Source organism: Malaclemys terrapin, chromosome 1 (assembly GCF_027887155.1).
Source record: "Malaclemys terrapin pileata isolate rMalTer1 chromosome 1, rMalTer1.hap1, whole genome shotgun sequence".
Lineage (NCBI taxonomy): Eukaryota > Metazoa > Chordata > Testudines > Emydidae > Malaclemys > Malaclemys terrapin.
In genome coordinates this window covers 267,744,359-267,751,335 of record NC_071505.1, presented here as the reverse complement: position 1 = coordinate 267,751,335, position 6,977 = coordinate 267,744,359, and positions in this window count along the sequence as shown.

Genomic DNA, 6,977 nt, shown 5'->3' with positions numbered 1-6,977 from the left:
ATCTTTGTTCCCTATGTAGGTACTTATAGACCGTAATCAAGTCACTCCTTAACCTTCTCTGTTAAGCTAAACAGAGTGAGCTCTTTGAGTCTCTCACTATAAGGCATGTTTTCTAATCCTTTAATCATTCTCAGGGCTCATTTCTGAACCAATTTATCAACTTTGTTCTCTAATTGTGGACATAGAAACTAGACACAGCATTCCACATCAGTGCCACATACAGAGGTAAATAACCTCTTTACTCCTACTTGAGACAGGAGTGCTGGAACAATTTTTATAGTGGGGGTGCTGATAATGGAAAGCACGTATTTGGTGTTTGTTATTACTACTTCAAGCCAGGGGTGTGGCAGCACCCCCCCCCCACCTATATTTCCAGCACTAATCACTCAAAATTCCTCTGGGTTTGCATCCAAGGATTGCATTAGTGCTTTTGGGCACAGTGTTGCACTGGGAGCTCTTGTTCAGTTGTTTATCTAACATGACTCCCAAATGTTTTTCAGAGGTACTGATTTCCAGAGTAGAGTCCACCATCGCATAAATAGGGCCTACATTCTTTGTTCCCAGATGTATACATTTACTTTTAGCTGTATTAAAACACATATTGTTTCCTTACACTCAGTTTACCAAGCATCCCAGCTTGCTCTGTATCAGTGACCTGTTCTCTTCATTATTTACCACTCGCCCAATTTTTGTATCACCTGCAAACTTTTTCAGTGATTTTGTGTTTTCTTCCAAGTCATTCAGAAAATGTTGAATATCATAGGGCCAAGAACTGATTCCTGCAGGACCCCACTAGCAACACACCTGTTTGATGATTCCCCATTTACAATTGCATTTTAAGATGATCAGTTAACCATCTTTTAATCTACTTAATGTGAGCCATTTTATATTTTTCTAGTTTTTTAATCAAGCTATCATGTGGTACCAAGTCAAATGCTTTACAGAAGTCGAAGTATATTACATTAACACTGTTACTTTTATCAACCAGACTTGTAATGTCATAAAAAAAAGTTAAGTTAGTTTGACAGGATCTATTTTCCATAAACCCATGTTGTAATTATAATACCCTCTTTTAATTCTTTATTAATTGAATCCTATATTAGTTGCTACATTATTTTACCTGGGGTAGGTGTCAGACTGACAGACCTATAATTCCCTGTGTCATCCTATTTACTCTTTTAAAATATTAGCACAAATTAGCTTTCTTCCGACCTTCTGGAATTTCCCCGGTGTTCCAAGACTAATTGAAAAATCAACCTCACTGGTCAAATGAGCTCCTCAGCCTTCTTGGGTTTCACATTTATTTTGTTTTCCATCTGAAAACTGTGTGGGAACTGAAAGTCAAGCTGGGTTCTTTCTGGCTGATGCACCATTACCAGTAATCCTGACTCAGGTGAGGTGTGTTAGAGATGTATCTTAGATTCCCTTGAGTAGTACACTTCTGTGCACCTTGAGATAAAAGTATCTGTCACTGATATTTAGTTAACAATTCTGCTAGGTGGTACGACCACCAGGAAAGAACCCAGCTCATTCTCCGTTAGCTCTGCTGGCTCTGCAGTGCTAAAAGCAGTAAAAAGTCAGTAAAGTCAGCAGCTACGCAGGCATTTACACAGGACAGATCTGTTGCATAAAAAGGAGCCATTTTTTAGTCTTTTGTTCTGATAATAATCATGTTTTATACCTTTTGTGCAAAGGCCTACATACCACACAAAATAGTGCTTAAATGGTGCAAAGGCCTTGTGCTGACCTTGTGCATTAGGATGAATTTTCGCCTTCTTTCTAGCATTTATGCACATTGCTATCTATGCCCACACTTTGTGCTTCAATGTAACTTGTGCACCAACATAGCTAAGAGTCAAACTGAGCATTCATGGTCTGTAGGAACTTGTTTAATCAGGTAAGCTAGAGGAAAGCTAAGAAGTGGGTAGGGGGAGATGTGTTAAACAGGATTCAGCTGGAAGCTGCTCTTACATCAGCGCATGAGGATCACCTGATACTTTTTTCTTCTAGTGTTGCCTGTTATGGAAAACCAGGAAAATAAGTGTCCCCTTCTCTACAATGATGTTTCTGACCTGGGAGGTTCTCTGGAATATTCCACTGTCTGGGAAGGTTGTCCTCATAGGGGTGGAAGTCATCCCAAATATTGATGTGCAGAGGGTGAAATATCTGTTGCATTCTATCAGTTTTACTGTTAATTTAATTTAATTTAAAATAAAAAATATGATTGTTTCCTAATGTCCATCCGATGAAGTGGGCTGTAGCCCACGGAAGCTTATGCTCAAATAAATTTGTTAGTCTCTAAAGTGCCACAAGTACTTTTGTTCTATTTTTTTTTTTTAGGGGAATAATGACACTTAAATTGGGGGGGGGGGAAATTGGGTAATTTAATGAATTGCATGTGGTTAGGGTTGTAAAGCTTAACACCACAAACACACACACACACTTTTTTCAATTTGGGGGTTTAAACTATGTGACAATTTAAATTTATTAAAGGTTTAAACCTGGATAATTTCTGTTCTACGCTCTAGTGTTGACATAGGAATCCAAGTAAGGGCACACGGGGAACAGGAGAGTCAGCACCAAACTCTCCTCTAGTTGCAAAGCTCATTTGCTTCTTTCATTGCAGCATAAATATTCATGTTAACACTCTCACTGTCACCTGTGACACTGTGACAGACATCATACAACCAAATTCTGGCACCTCCTTTATTGACCCTAGTGTGGGCTATAAGAGCACTGCAATTTGCTCCCATTACTCCGTTTCACTTTCTGTAAGAGGAAACAAGCCAGACAACTTCCCTTTTCTTGGAGGTGTGGAGAATCCGAAATTTATTGTTCAATACTTCATGGCTCTGATCTCTGGCAGTGTCAGGAATCTAACAGAGTATTTCTGAGTGCTACCAAGTCTAGACACAGATTTCAAGAACACTGACAATTTTTTTCTGGCCTAAATGTGTTAAAATTAGCAACACTCACCAATACTCCTAAAGCCCTTAGTGAATTTTTAAATATGTATATTGCTAAGGTGTTCTAAGTTTAAAAATTATATATACAATGTAAGCACATTACTTGGATCCATACACAGCTAAAATTTGTCTCTATTAGACATATGCATACACAGTATATGGAGTAGTAGTATCTGAGTGCCTGCTGCTGGGACAGTTGGTCAGTTTGACCGTGTGCTTGATTGCTTGCTTGTTTGTTTGAAAAGTGTGAATTGGGAGTGCTTTGTTCCAGGTGGGCCTTGAGTGGGCCTGACTGGTATATAAGGGCAGTCAGCAGCGAACCAGCTGAGTGGCGAACAGCTGAGGCTAACAGCGGGAGTTTGCCTGGGAGTTCGCGTGGGGAGAGCGCACTGAGGCTTTCATCTGCAGGTGTCTCTGAGTAGTTCCTGCAACAGTTGAGGAAGCTCTTAAGAGGACGGAGATATGGAAGGTGAGCGATCAGCTGTTGTAACCTGCACAGGTTGTGCCATGTTTGTCTTTCTTCCACAGGACAGAAGCGACTTTGTCTGTACAAGCTGGTCTCCATGTTGGAAGAGAAGGTTCGAGGGCTGGAGAAAGGAGTGTCGACTCTGCGTTGCATAAGGGAAAATGAAGATTTCCTGGACAGACGTCAGGAGATGCTTCTACGGCCACAATGTTCTGAAGATTCAGAGCAGGCGCAGCAGGGACAGAGGGATTGCGAGGAGGTTTGGCAGCATGTGACCTCCAGAAGGAGAAAGAGGAGCGTCCATGCACCAGCAATGGAGATACAGGTGAGTAATCGTTTCCATGTTCTCTCTACAGGTACTAATGCGGAGAGTGGACTAGATGACCCATCTGAGGGAAGGGAGCAGAAGGAGACTCCACCTATTGGAAGGCAAAAGATGCACTGTCCTAAGGATGGGGGTTCCACGACCACCACTCCCAAGAGGAGGAGGGTGGTGGTGGTCGGGGACTCCCTCCTCAGGGGGACTGAGTCATCTATCTGCCGCCCCGACCGGGAAAACCGAGAGGTCTGCTGCTTGCCAGGAGCTAGGATACACGATGTGACGGAGAGACTGACGAGACTCATCAAGCCCTCGGATCGCTATCCCTTCCTGCTTCTCCACGTGGGCACCAATGATACTGCCAAGAATGACCTTGAGCGGATCACTGCAGACTACGTGGCTCTGGGAAGAAGGATAAAGGAGTTTGAGGCGCAAGTGGTGTTCTCGTCCATCCTCCCTGTGCAAGGAAAAGGCCGGGGTAGAGACCGTCGAATCGTGGAAGTCAACGAATGGCTACGCAGGTGGTGTTGGAGAGAAGGCTTTGGATTCTTCGACCATGGGATGGTGTTCCAAGAAGAAGGAGTGCTAGGCAGAGACGGGCTCCACCTAACGAAGAGAGGGAAGAGCATCTTCGCCAGCAGGCTGGCTAACCTAGTGAGGAGGGCTTTAAACTAGGTTCACCGGGGGAAGGAGACCAAAGCCCTGAGGTAAGTGGGGAAATGGGATCCTGGGAGGAAGCACAAGCAGGAGAGCGCAAGAGGGGAGGACTCCTGTCTCATGCTGAGAAAGAGGGACGATCGAGGAGTTATCTTAAGTGCCTATACACAAATGCAAGAAGCCTGGGAAACAAGCAGGGAGAACTGGAAGTCCTGGCACAGTCAGGGAACTATGATGTGATTGGAATAACAGAGACTTGGTGGGATAACTCACATGACTGGAGTACTGTCATGGATGGATATAAACTGTTCAGGAAGGACAGGCAGGGCAGAAAAGGTGGGGGAGTTGCGTTGTATGTAAGAAAGGAGTATGACTGCTCAGAGCTCCGGTATGAAACTGCAGAAAAACCTGAGAGTCTCTGGATAAAGTTGAGAAGTGTGAGCAACAAGGGTGATGTCGTGGTTGGAGTCTGCTATAGACCACCAGACCAGGGGGATGAGGTGGACGAGGCTTTCTTCTGGCAACTAGCAGAAGTTGCTAGATCGCAGGCCCTGGTTCTCATGGGAGACTTTAATCACCCTGATATCTGCTGGGAGAGCAATACAGTGGTGCACAGGCAATCCAGGAAATTTTTGGATAGTGTAGGGGACAATTTCCTGGTGCAAGTGCTGGAGGAACCAACTAGGGGCAAAGCTTTTCTTGACCTGCTACTCACAAACAGGGAAGAACTAGTAGGGGAAGCAAAAGTGGATGGGAACCTGGGAGGCAGTGACCATGAGATGGTCGAGTTCAGGATCCTGACACAAGGAAGAAAGGAGAGCAGCAGAATACGGACCCTGGACTTCTGAAAAGCAGACTTTGACTCCCTCAGGGAACAGATGGGCAGGATCCCCTGGGAGAATAACATGAAGGGCAAAGGGGTCCAGGAGAGCTGGCTGTATTTTAAAGAATCCTTATTGAGGTTGCAGGAACAAACCATCCCGATGTGTAGAAAGAATAGTAAATATGGCAGGCGACCAGCTTGGCTAAACAGTGAAATCCTTGCTGAACTTAAACACAAAAAAGAAGCTTACAAGAAGTGGAAGATTGGACAAATGACCAGGGAGGAGTATAAAAATATTGCTCAGGCATGCAGGAGTGAAATCAGGAAGGCCAAATCACACTTGGAGTTGCAGTTAGCAAGAGATGTTAAGAGTAACAAGAAGGGTTTCTTCAGGTATGTTAGCAACAAGAAGAAAATCAAGGAAAGTGTGGGCCCCTTACTGAATGAGGGAGGCAACCTAGTGACCGAGGATGTGGAAAAAGCTAATGTACTCAATGATTTTTTTGCCTCTGTCTTCACACACAAGGTCAGCTCCCAGATTGCTGCACTGGGCAGTACAGCATGGGGAGAAGGTGACCAACCCTCTGTGGAGAAAGAAGTGGTTCGGGACTATTTAGAAAAACTGGACGTGCACAAGTCCATGGGGCCGGATGCGCTGCATCCGAGGGTGCTAAAGGAGTTGGCGGGTGAGATTGCAGAGCCATTAGCCATTATTTTTGAAAACTCATGGCGATCAGGGGAGGTCCCAGATGACTGGAAAAAGGCTAATGTAGTGCCCATCTTTAAAAAAGGGAAGAAGGAGGATCCGGGGAACTACAGGCCAGTCAACCTCACCTCAGTCCCTGGAAAAATCATGGAGCAGGTCCTCAAAGAATCAATTATGAAACATTTAGAGGAGAGGAAAGTGATCAGGAACAGTCAGCATGGATTCACGAAGGGGAAGTCGTGCCTGACTAACCTAATTGCCTTCTATGATGAGATAACTGGCTCTGTGGATGAGGGGAAAGCAGTGGATGTGTTATTCCTTGACTTTAGCAAAGCTTTTGATACGGTCTCCCACAGTATTCTTGCCGCCAAGTTAAAGAAGTATGGGCTGGATGAATGGACTGTGAGGTGGATAGAAAGCTGGCTAGATCGTCGGGCTCAACGGGTAGTGATCAATGGCTCCATGTCTAGTTGGCAGCCGGTTTCAAGCGGAGTGCCCCAAGGGTCGGTCCTGGGGCTGGTTTTGTTTAATATCTTTATTAATGATCTGGAGGATGGTGTGGACTGCACTCTCAGCAAGTTTGCAGATGACACTAAACTAGGAGGCGTGGTAGATACACTAGAAGGTAGGGATCAGATACAGAGGGACCTAGACAAATTAGAGGATTGGGCCAAAAAAACCCTGAGGTTCAACAAGGACAAGTGCAGAGTCCTGCACTTAGGACGGAAGAATCCCATGCACTGCTACAGACTAGGGACCGAATGGCTAGGTAGCAGTTCTGCAGAAAAGGACCTAGGGGTCACAGTGGACGAGAAGCTGGATATGAGTCAACAGTGTGCTCTTGTTGCCAAGAAGGCTAACGGCATTTTGGGCTGTATAAGTAGGGGCATTGCCAGCAGATCGAGGAACGTGATTGTTCCCCTTTATTCGACATTGGTGAGGCCTCATCTGGAATACTGTGTCCAGTTTTGGGCCCCACACTACAAGAAGGATGTGGAAAAATTGGAAAGAGTCCAGCGGAGGGCAACAAAAATGATTAG